Source organism: Canis aureus, chromosome 4 (assembly GCF_053574225.1).
Source record: "Canis aureus isolate CA01 chromosome 4, VMU_Caureus_v.1.0, whole genome shotgun sequence".
Lineage (NCBI taxonomy): Eukaryota > Metazoa > Chordata > Mammalia > Carnivora > Canidae > Canis > Canis aureus.
In genome coordinates, this window is record NC_135614.1 from 80,569,757 (window position 1) to 80,582,865 (window position 13,109).

The 13,109-nt window shown below is 35.2% G+C and overlaps 1 long non-coding RNA gene across 2 annotated transcripts in view; it reads left to right on the top strand.

The window, feature by feature from the left end:
• Positions 1-12,041, top strand: part of LOC144311958 (uncharacterized) — a 113,727-nt gene extending 101,686 nt beyond the window's left edge. The window contains exons 6-7 of one of the 2 annotated variants that reach the window (XR_013377429.1): positions 11,275-11,332; positions 11,979-12,041. This is a non-coding gene — a long non-coding RNA (uncharacterized LOC144311958). The remainder of the gene's footprint in view (positions 1-11,274; positions 11,333-11,978) is intronic. The other variant, XR_013377430.1, reaches the window with a different exon arrangement.
• Positions 12,042-13,109: the final 1,068 nt, after the last annotated feature.

Below are 13,109 nucleotides of genomic sequence, written 5' to 3' on the forward strand. Positions count from 1 at the left end.
GGATAAAAAGCCCACATTAAAAACAACTGAGAGATACAGGCATTTTACCAAAGAGGATATAAAGATAGCAAATAAGCATGTAAAAAGACATCCAGTATCATTAGTCCTTGTGGAAATGAAAAGTTAAAAAAAAAAAAAAAGACATGATGAGATATCAGTACATGAGCAATAGAATAACTAAAATAAAAATAATGCTGACAGCACTGCACACTGGGGAGGGCGTGGAACAACTAGCATTCTCAAATACTGCTGGTCAGAAGGCAAAATGACACAGACACGCTGGAAGATAGTTTGGTGGTTCTTATAAAGTTAAACATATACTTTTTAAAATATTTTATTTATTTATTCATGAGAGACACACAGAGAGAGGCAGAGATACAGGCAGAGGGAGAAGCAGGCTCCATGCAGGGATATGGGACTCAATCCTGGGACCCCGGGATCATGACTTGAACCAAAGGCAGATGCTCAACTGCTGAGCCACCCAGGCACCCCTAAACACACACTTCCTTGTGACCAAGGAATCCCATTGCTCCATATTAGGCAGAGGTAAACTTAGGCTTGTAGGAAAAACTTCACATGAAGATTGGTAGCATATTCATGTGGCTGAAAACTGGAAACAACCCAAATATGTTACATGAGACTAACGAATAAACAATTAAAATACTATGGACAAAGGAATAGAATACTATTCAGCAGTAAAACGAATGCAGTTTTCATAGATGCGACAATCTGGATGAATCTCGAATGCACTGTGCTGAGTAAGGTAAGTTGGTTTCAGAAGGTTGCATACGCACTGCATAGTTCCACTTATATTACACCTTTGAAAATAAAAAAAAAAAGTAAAAATTGAAACTCTGGAAATCAGGAACAGATCAGTGGTTGCCATAGGTTACGGTGGGGGAGAGAGAGATGAGAATAAAGGGATAGTAGTAGGTCGCTTTTGGAGGTGATGGAATCAGTCTATACCCTAGCGATGGTGACCATTCACACACATCTATACATGTATTAAAATTCCATAATTTTACATAAAAACCGTCCATTTTAATCCATGATAATTGAAAAAAAATTAAAAATAAGTGGAATATTTCAGATCAGGCATGTAGGTCGCCTTGCTGAAATGTTTTTGAAGTTGAAGTTGCAGCCCATTATTCCTCTGGAATCAAAGGATTTTGTGAAGAAAGTTTTTAATTAGACTAACAGCTTGCAATCATCTTTTGTGAAGTTTCAGCCACAAGTTCCATAATCTTGAAACCCTTCTTAATAACAAAAAGGTCAGGCAATTTAGAGAGTAAAAGAGGTGAGGATGAGGGTCTTGAGTAGAGGTAGAGATTCTGTTAGAGAAAGCAATTGCTTCAAACCCTTTATTATATTAACACTGCCTATTCCACCTACTAGATTTTTTTTTAAACTACAGTTTTATTTTTAGATTATTGGTCATTTTAGGAACCTATGGTCACAAATCAGGAATGATTCTTTGGATTTGTTTTATCATCCGCTTCTCTTATTTTAATTTTTAGACTGAAATACCTTTTTGGTAAAATATTTCCTAGTTTCCCTGAGGATTGGCAATGCACGTGGTCTGTATTCCCTGACCATTGGTCTTATATTCTTTTATCTCTCTTTTTTTAAAAAAAATATTTCATTTATTTATTTGAAGGGGGGAGACAGACATCAACAGACATAGTGGGAGAGCACAAGTGGGGAGCAGAGGGAGAAGCAGGCTGTCTGCTGAGCAGGGAGCCTGACAACAGCTCGATCCCAAGACCCCAGGATCATGACCTGAGCCGAAGATAGACACTTAATAGACTGAGCAACCCAGCGCACCTCTTTGTTTATCTCTAATTCTCTTTAATAAGATATGCTGTCCTATTTGCCCCAAGCTTCTTGCCCCAACATCTGTATTTCATAAATGATGATACTAAATTATTATAGCATACCTATAATCCCCTAGGTTGTCCTCACAACATAGATAGAGGCATATTAATTTCATATTTTACTTGTAAGGGAACTGAATGCAAGAAATATTAGAGATCATAGATTACTGGAGAAAGTATAAAACATATTTGTTTTGGAAATACAAAACATATTTGGGTTATAGCAAATCGTTTTCTCTCCACTGTTCACTGATGCATAACTAGAATGCTATTACTCTATATTACATATAAGACTTAGAAAAATCCATTTCTTTTACCAGAGGACTGGAAAAAGAAAGTAAAAACAAAGCACAGTTTTCATCTAAGAAAAATGTTTTAAAGTCTAATAGTGTAATAATTAAATAAATTTTATTTAAAAATTTTAGTATTTCTCCACTATTGATCTGAGGTCCCAAATCTGTTCGTTTTTGTAATAGCCAAGAATTTATTCCATGAAAAAATTTTAAGTGATGTAAGATTGCTGAAATCAGGATGAGCTAGTGCATTTCTTGAGCAGTTTAAATTGAGCTTTCTAAAATCCTCTAAGCAGTTCAAATCTAAAAATAACTTAAATTATTCAGATCTTTAATAATGTGCAAATACGATTCCATCCTTTCTAAGCTCTAGGTGTGTGATAATTCCTATCATTTTTCATTAAAGGCTGTTGGATTTTGAACATTTAGAATTCTAATCTCATTTCCACAAAGAACTGAAATGGCATTAATATCGATCTCAAAGGAGATCACACGTTTCATGTGCTTAGAGGAAGGAAAGCGCTCCAGGAGCCTTTGGCAGAAAGAAAGAAGGGAGAGAGAAACACCACCCTTATGTCATGAGGAAGATTTTGTCTGGTTAGGATGCTTGGGCATCTCCAGTACCAGACATCAAAAGTGTATAAAAACAATTTACTTTGATAACCATGAGTTGTTTTTGTAATTTGCCCTCAAGAAAATTACCCTTCACAAGACTATTCTATATTGCAACCTATAGAAACACTAACTATGTGCATGAATATGTTTAATAATATTTAACAGTCTGGATAAGAGAGAGAAAAAATGTTTTCTATATCTGAAATCAAGAGATTGGAGGAGTATAATATTGGCAAGTTAAATAAAATCTTTAAAAATAAACAAATAAATAACTGGATAGGAAAACAAACAACTTTTTTTTTTGTATCAGACATAAATTTATTTTAAAATGATAGATCCTTGAGATGTCTCGATTAGGCAACTTAAATACGGTTTTGATGGTGAGGATGAACTCAGGAAATACCAAACCATAGAAGTCACAGTAGAGCAGATCGTCATATTACCAAACTTAGAAAGTATGTGCATTATTTCTTTTTATTTTGAAATGTAATTGCATTAATCCTTAGCCAATATGTGAGTAATGTATTTATATTAGTGAAACATTCTTCATGGTTACTTTGCTGAGATTAAATTCACAGTCCTTATGTTAGAAGCAACTTCCCTTGCTCTGCCAACTTTCAAAACTATGATTCCACTCTTTTGCAAGAAGCTTTCTTTCTCTAACTAGATGAAAGGTAATGTGAGGCCACCATAAGCTCAGTACAACAGTGAAAAATGTAGTCAGTTCAGCTTGCCTGCGATTTTAGTGCGTTCCACTTCCAAACCATGGAAACCTAAATACTCAGGAATTTTCCATTTCAGTTAACTTTTGTCAGCCTGCACAATGTGGCCTCATTCGGTTAACACCTATTATTGACTTACTATTACGTGCCTGGTAGTATTGAGCACAGCCTACATGATGAAACGGGAGTTTCTCTTAGCTTCTTCAAGTTTTGCATCACAGATGTCACGCTTTTTGCGATGTTCTGACTCTGTGAGGAGACAGGGATTCTGACTGTCTCACACATTAATTAGGGGCAAAACGTTTGCAAATGCTTCCGTACTTTTAGAGGAAGAGTTCAATGAACCTTTACTGTAAATAAGGTTAAATTGGCCTGTTTGTTACAATGAAGAATTCTGGGCATCGCAGGAAAAGGGGCTAAGGAGTGGATTCCAGAAATCATCCTAGAGGGTTATGAGAGATCCAAGAAATATTTTCTAGAAATTAACTTCCTAATCTGTGACCAGAGAGGGCTGGTGGACTATAATTTAGGACCTTTGATGGAAGTCACCAAAGGAGTTAATCAGAGTGGTTAAATTTTTAAAATCCCCTCAGTGATCAACCTTCAACATCTTTCCAGCCTCTCCCTCCCACACAGACACACCCCCCACCCCCACCCTCCCTCCAAGAAACTGCCTTTCTCTTTCTCAGTGAGAACCACTGTTCTATTTGATGCATAAGTTCCCATTCACCTCTAATATTCTCTGGTGGTTCCTTGTCACAATTTGTTTTGCTTAGAACAGAAACAATGAACATGGACATTGTAAAGACATTTCTATTGCAGATTAGTTAAGATTCAGAGAGATTTAGTGGGCAGGGATCAGGTTTGGGGTTTAAAGCACTCTCTGACTCTGTGACCTCGGACAAATTACTTAACCTCTTTGAAACTCGGTTTCCTGTCCTTGGAAGTTGAATAATGGTACCTAGCATTCAGGTTTATTGCATTGATTTAACAAGATAAAATGCAGGGAGTTGTATGGCAGTGCCTAATACATAACATGTCCTCAAAAGTAACAGCTGGTTTATGTTTATTATTATGTTTATTATTATTTCATTAAAAAAAACCCACATTGTTACTCATTAAACCGTGACAACAAATATATAACCATAATGACACCTGATTTGCGAAAAAACGATTGGAGTGTTAATTGAGTTTTCTTGTGTCATCTATCTAAAAACCGCTTTGATCTTTAGATCATTAACTATTGCTTTAAAGTTTACACAAAGAAGGGGCGGTGGGGTCTCATCTAACCCCTGAGAAAGTTTTTGTTTAGCTGTATTTTTGTCTTGCCTTTTAGATTTTGTGTTTAGCATTCTAATTGAGATCCTATAATTCACATAGTAATTTAAAGCCCTGGGGCTCAAATGCTGTCAGTATTGAAGTCCTGCTTTGCCTGAAGTCCATCTGGGGATTGGAAACCAGATCTTGCCCCCTGCTCTAAAGATTACTGACCCCCCACTATCTGCTGCTATTCACGTCTGGGGGTTACATTTTCTTCCACCTGCCATATATGTCCCCTCTGCTGTCTGCCGTGTTTTGCAGGTCTGCTTGTCTCTAGGTACTTGTCTCCCTTGTAGACCTCTGTGAGTTTCAATTTTGAGAATTCTATGCGACAAATTCTATCAACAATTTTTGGCCTCAGTGTACATCTCAATCAGAAGCTCAGCAGTCCCTCAGACTAGAACAGCTTGAGATTAAAGATTCCTCATTTTCAGGTTCACAGGAACATATCAAATTTAAACCTCTGTTTGGATAATTCCCAGGCTACATTGATCTAAAACTTCTTCATACTGTGTATTGTTCAACCTAACTATACTTTTTTTTTTTTTTTTTTTTTTTTTTGAGTCAGCTCTGGGAACAAGACGAGAAAGGACAGAAAAGTCAAGAAACTCATTTCATCAGATTTAAAGGCCGAATTGAGATAGCTGGTGTGTCTAGTAACTAAGTCGAAGGCTTGGCTAAGCAACATGTTGACAGTGAAGATGCCTGCTGTTGTCTATAGTTCCCCATTATTGTTCTTCAAAGCAGACTGTCACGGACTCAAGTTTGTGCTCCCCTCTGCACGAGAAAATTTGAAGGCCTGACTTCCAACATGATGGTGTTTGGAAGTGGGACTTTGGGAAATAATTAGGTTTAGATAAAATCACAATGGGGGCTCCCAAGATGGGATTAGTGTCCTTAGGAGAAAAGAGAGACCTAAGCACTCTCTCTCTCTCTACCATTTGAAGACACAGCAAAAAAGCTATCCATCTGCAAGTCAGGAAGAGGGCTCTCACCAGACATAGAATCTGCTGGCACTTTGAATCTTGGATTTCCAGCCTCCAGAACTGTGAGAAATAAATGTCTGTAGTTTGAGCCACCGACTCTGTGATATGTTGTTATGGCAGCCTGAGCTAGGACACGGTTTACCAAGCTCCCCTCTTTTCTCATTCAAATATTTTATTTTATTTTTTTAGAAGATTTTATTTATTTATTCACAAGAGACACACAGAGAGAGGCAGAGACACAGGCAGAGGGAGAAACAGGCTCCCTGTGGGGACCCCGATATGGGACTCGATTCCAGGACTCCAGATTCACGACCTTAGCTGAAGGCAGATGCTCAATCACTGAGCCACCCATATGTCCCTCAGATATTTTATAATCATCCATACTACTGTGGCTCTTCAACATTCCTCTGCCTAAAACGCTTTCGCTGATCTCTTCTCCAAATTTTATCAAAAAATCCTTTTAAAGTTCACATATAAGAATATTCGTATCTCTTTAGTTGTGTGAGACTCAGTTGAAGGGGTTGCCTCTTCCCTTGTTTACTGCAATATTCTGACCTGGCCTCTCTGCTTCTCACTTCATCGCTCTCATTCTATTCTTAATTCAGTCAAGATTATCTTGTTATATATCACAGACTATATCATTCCTTTGCTCAAAGTTCCCTAGTGTCCTCATTTATCCTTCTGAATAAAGACCGATTTCTTTAGATGACCTGTATATTCCCTCACTGCTCTCTGCACCATTTCTGACTCCATCGCCTACTATTTTCCCCCGTACTCTTCTGTCCACACTAGACCCCTTCATTTCTGTGAATATGACAGGCAATTCTGCTCCTTAAGACCTTTGCGCTTGCTTTCCCTGCTGACTGAAATGTCCTTCACCCAATTACCTACATATTTTGTACCAGTTCTTTGTTCAAATGTTATCTTTCCAGTGAGTAATCTAAAGTCTATACTGAAACCAACCTCTCCAAGCACTCCCTTTCATTTTCCTGCTTAATTTTATTCATGTCACTCACCTTAGTTGTTTATTTTCTGGTATCCCCTAAAATGTAAAAACATAAGGGAAGCGGTTTGTCTTTATTGTTAGTTACTGTATTTCCAGAAACAACAGATTATTACAATTAGTATTGAAAAAAATTTGCAGTTTTGATTAGTGATCTCTTGAAAATGCAAAGGCAATTTATTCATTTGTTCTCCCTACCTAATAAGTTTGAGTATGAATGAAGACTGCTTCTGGATAAAATTGTCTTGAAGCATAGCAACTTGACAAGAAAGCTAGGGATATTGGTGGTGCATATGTGACAGGGGGTTTGGGGATACAAATTCTTCCCATCTCTCTATTCTGCCGAGCTCAGTGTATAAAAATGCCTATTTTTATTTTTGCAATGTGGCTGCATAAGACTTTTTTCCCCTTACATCGATTTCTTTTCTAATACGTAAATATTTCTATTGTGAGAAATAGATCAAACTCGCTCTTAGACCAAACACTACATAAAGGGGTAAGATAATTATGACTGAATTAGATAATTTTGAGTTACCCTGTGGAGCTGGATGCCCAAATTGAGAATCTATTTGGAAGATGATAAGGAATAGCTATTTGGCAGATAATCTATGGTGTCTGACAAAACTTTTCATATTGGGGCTCACTGATTGGCCAGTATATTACCCAAGTTGTGGGTGAATATAAACATTCATATCTGTTTTAACAATTTGACCAGGATCCACTTATTGATACTGTTATTCAGTAGTCCATCAACTAGCAAGTCTGGAAAGGAAGGGATTTAATTAAGATATTGATATGCTATAGTGACTAAAAATTGGAAGAGGAAGTCTTGGAATCAACACTGCCAATAGTACTATGGTATTTATTCCATGCAATTTTTTGACAATGTAGGATGGTGACAATCAATTTTGATTTGTGTTTTGAGTCAGATAGACATGCGTTAACCTTAATTCTGCCCCCTTGGAACTATGTAATCTTGGGCAAATTACGTAACTTCTCTGATCTCCTCAGGAAAATGAGAGTTCCAATCAGGACTCACCCTTCAAATTTAATGAGAAAGAATGAGTCAATACATTTTTCTAAACATGGAGAAATCAGATACAAATAAATAAGCAGGAAAAATTCCTGGAATAATTAGGAAAGCTCTTCAATGCACAACTTAATCAGTAATCAAGTTTGAAAATCCCTATTCTCATTATAATTTTGCTCTGAGCAATGAATATATTTTATGATCAGTGATGTGAATATTTTATTCTAATCAAAATATTATCATATATTAGAAAAACTGTAGGACCTAGGGGTCTTTGTCAATAACGGAGTTACATTTTAAAAAGTGGTGGTTTTGATTGTTTTACCGCCTGTGCCTTTGTGTGTAAGTGGTGAAACAAAATGGATTTTGGAATTCAGAGTGTTCTGAGTTCCAGTTACCTTTTCCCAGTTCCTTGCTATGCATCTGTGGTAATTCAAAATTTCTGCACTTCAATTTCATCATTTTTAAAATCGGAAAGAATTCTATAAATCCATTCATTTTTTCAGAGCTATTTATTTGTCATCTATGTATATATGTATCTATCATAAAGTGCCCTAGCATATTGTAGGAGTTAAATAAATTATAGCTTTATAGATTATTTCATATAGCTGTATTAACGATGAATTCCATTAAGACATAATAATACTGACAAAAATAATCATAGCAACCATTAAAATATTTGGTGGGCAGGGATGACTGCCTCTTAATTCTGAACAAAATTTATTTTGAAGGGATTGTTATCAGAGATTATTTTCAAAATTATTTTATAACTTCACGAAAAGGCCTGTTTTATTCCATCATACAAATTCAAATGAGCGAAAAGTCAAACTATGTCTCCCTCTCTTTCTTCATCTAGATCACAATATCCAGCAGATTGTAAGAAAAATATATTCACTATGGTATTTTTTTTCTAGCGTGTCCCTTTCAATAAAAAGTCTTTTCTCTCATGACGAGACTCTTTATTGAAACACTGTATTGGCCATTGGGAGGAAGGTGGCTGGTTATAAAATGTGAAGTCACCTCGATTTGGGTGGTTCCGTATTTTGCATCCTTGCTGCATTTTAAGCTTTGCTTTATGCTACTGAGACCCAGGTGTTGTTTATATCAAGTTCCATTTGTTTCAGAATATTGAGGAGACTTTTGTAATATTTGAAAACTTGACAATTTTACCTCAATAAAGCTCAATGGCAAAGTAATTTTAAATAGATATTGGATAGACTAATTGATCTAATCACGGATACTATAAGTCTATTAAAACAATTTTGATGTCCCCAATGAATTCCATGCAATTAACTGCCTGCTTAACTATTTCATTTAAATTCCATATTAAATTTTAATTAATAGCTTACATTTCATGTGCCTTTATATAATTACTTGATAAATTATGCAAGTTGTGATGTTATAGACAAGTTTAGACACATGCTAAATCAAAGTAGTTAATGATTAAATGGGTTCTGATTTCTTCTTCTCTTTCTTCTCCCCCTCCCCTCCCCTCCCCCTTCTCCCTCCCCCGCCCCTCCGCCTTCCCCCTTCCTCCTCCTCCTCCTCCTCCTCCTCCTCCTCCTTCTTTTTCTTCTTCTTCTTCTTCTTCTTCTTCTTCTTCTTCTTCTTCTTCTTCTTCTTCTTTCTTCTTCTTCTTCTTCTTCTTCTTCTTCTTCTTCTTCTTCTTCATCTCCTTTTCTGGCATTTTAACCTAATGACGACTTAGGTTTTTTGATCAGAGTTAGGTTGTAACCATTTTCTTAAAAAATATGTACATTGGGGATGCTTGGGTGGCTCAGTGGTTGAGCAGAGTCTGCCTGCGGCTCAGGTCGTGATCCAAGGGTACTGGGATGGAATCCCACATCCGGCTCCCCACGGGGAGCCTGCTTCTCCCTCTGCCTCTGTCTCTGTCTCTCTGTCTCATGAATAAATAAATAAAATCTTTAAAAAAATATGTACATTAAAAACTATGCACATTACAAACATTAACTGAATACCCACAATAACTGAAGTACTCTTTTGGGAGATGAGTGCAAAGTAAGAAAAACAAGGTAGCCTGAAAGAGTACAGCAGAGTGATCTAAGTTAATTGGAGCCAGAGAAATCTAAGCTTGAGGGTGAATATGAGCTCTCCAGATGAGGAGTGGGAGAAAGAGAATTCCATTTGGAGAAAAAGTGGGTAAGTAAATTACTTGCAAAATTGTATAAATTACAAAATAAAATAAAATAATAAAATAAAATTTGAATTAACATGGTTGAAAGCTAGCGAGATAAAGGGAAAGTGCAGTGAGGCAAGATTGTAAATATAGGAAGAGACAAAGATGAAGTTCTGTTGAACATGCTAAAATTTTTGATTGTTTATATTAAATGCATTTAAAAACTATTGAGTAAAGAATGAGAAATGTGATTTTACTTATGCTATATTTTAATTTTTAATCAGAACATTACCTAATAATACTTGAAAAAGTCAAAAATTGGGGGAAAAGAAGGCAGAGGAGTCTTGTGTAAGAGCAGATAAAAATTTTCAAAAAGAAGCTTAATTCTGTTTGTTGAAATTAAGGGAAGGTATTTGACTTCACTCACCCTTTCCCTAAATAATTTACATTAAAAAGTGTGTAATTATAGATTCTTTGTCTCTTGAAATGTTTTTAGCCTTTTTTTCAAAAACTAAATAAACCTTTTAGAAGCTTTATTACTCAAAAATGTCTTTCTCAAGGAACTGGAAACCATCTTTTTTGAAACATAAGCATCAAAGTAGATGGAGCCCCTGTCTCCTAGTTCATGTGGGTGGGTAGGAGCCTCACTTCAGCAGATGCCTGGCTTCCAAGTTGCAAAACTACATTCTTTCCTAAAGATGTAGAAGCTTATTTTTCATGTGGAGAAAGCCAATTAACTAACACAGATGGTCACTCCAAATACCAAGTGAATTTAGGATGAACTGTTTGTGACAAATGGTTCTGTCAAGTTCTCTCACTTAAGGACATGTATGTAATGGTTTTAATCTTCTTGGGTATATAAAAGGGTGGGATTTCTTTCTGTCTTAGCCTGTGATGCACATCGCATTCTAGTCCAGGGCTTATTCAATAATAAACTTGTTTTCTTTCTCTTCTAGTCTTAGGGAGAGGTTTTATGGATTGGGAGGAGATTTTGTTTTTAATTATCTTTTCCCAACCCTTGTGCCTCACCAAATCATACCTGACAAATAATAAATTAATATCATTTTCTCTAAAAGATAAAACTCCTCAAATACTCCTTTATGCTGCCTCAGTCTGTTTTAGTTGTTTTCTAGGTTTGATACACATACCCTCATCCATGATATCCTTTGGCTGAGCAAAATGCATTTAATCTGTATATCTTTTCCCTGCCGTGTTTGAGTTTTATAAGCAAACAATAAGTAAATCAATTAATAAATATGTACATCGAATAAGTTATCTCTTTGATTTCTTCTAGGTATAATCTTCAATGTTGGTTACCAGTATTCTGGGGTTTGGCAGAGCAGGATTTGGAGGTAGGACAATTCTGCTTGAATAATACTGTTCATGATCTCACTCCTGTCCTCCATTTTCCACATGTTTCTAAATATGATTATTTTTCTCCTGAAAACAAACTCCTTTTTTAGTAAATCCTCACCAGATAAAAAATTAAATGCTTTGATTTTATTCACCATGTCTTTTTGTCTCTTCTTTCACTTCATATAAGTAAAATCCTAAGTATGGACTTATTTTTTAATTAGCCTTTTTTTTGATAAAAATCATGTTTTTCTCATTGAGATACAATTAACATATAAACACACTGGTTTCAGGTGTACAACATAATAATTCGATATTTGCAAATATTGCAAAATGATTATCATAATAAGTCTTATTAACATCTGTCACCACACATCATTACAATTATTTTTCCTGTGATGAGAACTTTTAAGATCTAATCTCATAACAATTCTCAAACCTTCAAATTATTATTAATTAGAGTTACTATGCTGTATATGACATCCCCAAGACTTAATTATTTTATGAAGGGATTTGTTCCTTCTGATCCCCTTCACCCATCTTATTCACACCCAAACCTTCACCAATTAATTCTCTGTTTTTAAGTTCCTTTTTTTTTACTCTGTTCTTTTTTTTAAATTTATTTTTATTTTTTTATTTTTTTAGATTCCACCTGTAATGTAAGTGAGATCAAGAAATAGCAAGTGTTGGTGAGGATGAGAAGAGGGATCACTAGTGCACTGTTAGTGGGAATGTACATTGGTACAGCTACTATGAAAACAGTATGGAATTTCCTAAATAAACTAAAAATAGAAAAGCCAAATGACCTAGCAATTCCATTTTAAGATATTTATCTGAAGGAATTTAAAATACTTACTTGAAAAGATGTATCCACCTCCATGTTCATTGCAGCATTATTTACAGTAGCTAAGAAATGAACACAGCATAAGAATTCACTGATGGACCAATAGATAAAGAAAATGTAGTATAAAAATATAATGGAATATTATTTAACCATAAAAGGAAGGAAATCTTGACATTTGCAACATGAATGGGCCATGAGGGCATTATGCTAAGTGAAATAAGTCAGAGAAAGACAAAGTATGATCTCACATGTAGAATCTAAAAAAAAATAGTAATATTTTTGAAACTTATCCACAGTGTTGCATTTATTAGTACTAGCTTGATTTTCTTTGTATTGTTGGGGGTATACAATTGTATGACTGTAATCTCATTGCATATCTAGTCTCATGGGAAGTAATTGGTATATTTAGTTTGGAGACTTATGAGGAAAGTTACTTTGTTACTTTGAACACTTGTACAAGTATTATTGTGGGCATGTTATTTCCCTTGGGTAGATACACTGAAGTGAAATCACAAGGTCATAAGATAGTTGTGTTTTTAACTTTATAAGAACTGCCAAAAAGGTACACACTGTAGTGTGTACATCTGTCTTTACAGATGTTTCTCTTCATAATATTCTGAATTATTTTCCTAATTATGGAGAGATATTGAATTTTCTTAAATATTTTTCCTTTACCTTTTGAAATAATTTCGGGTCATTTTTTTTTCTTTATTCTGTCAATATAGTGAATTTTTAAACTTAATTTCAAACGTTAAAATGTAATTTCCTAGAATAAGTCCCATTTGGTCATGATGCATTATACTTTTAATATATTGCTGTATTTGGATTGCTAACACTTTGTGAAGAACTTTTCCATCTAGTTTTATAATGGATTTTTTTTGTGTGTAATTTTCTGTTCTTGTAAATTCTTCTTTAGATTTTGATATCATAGT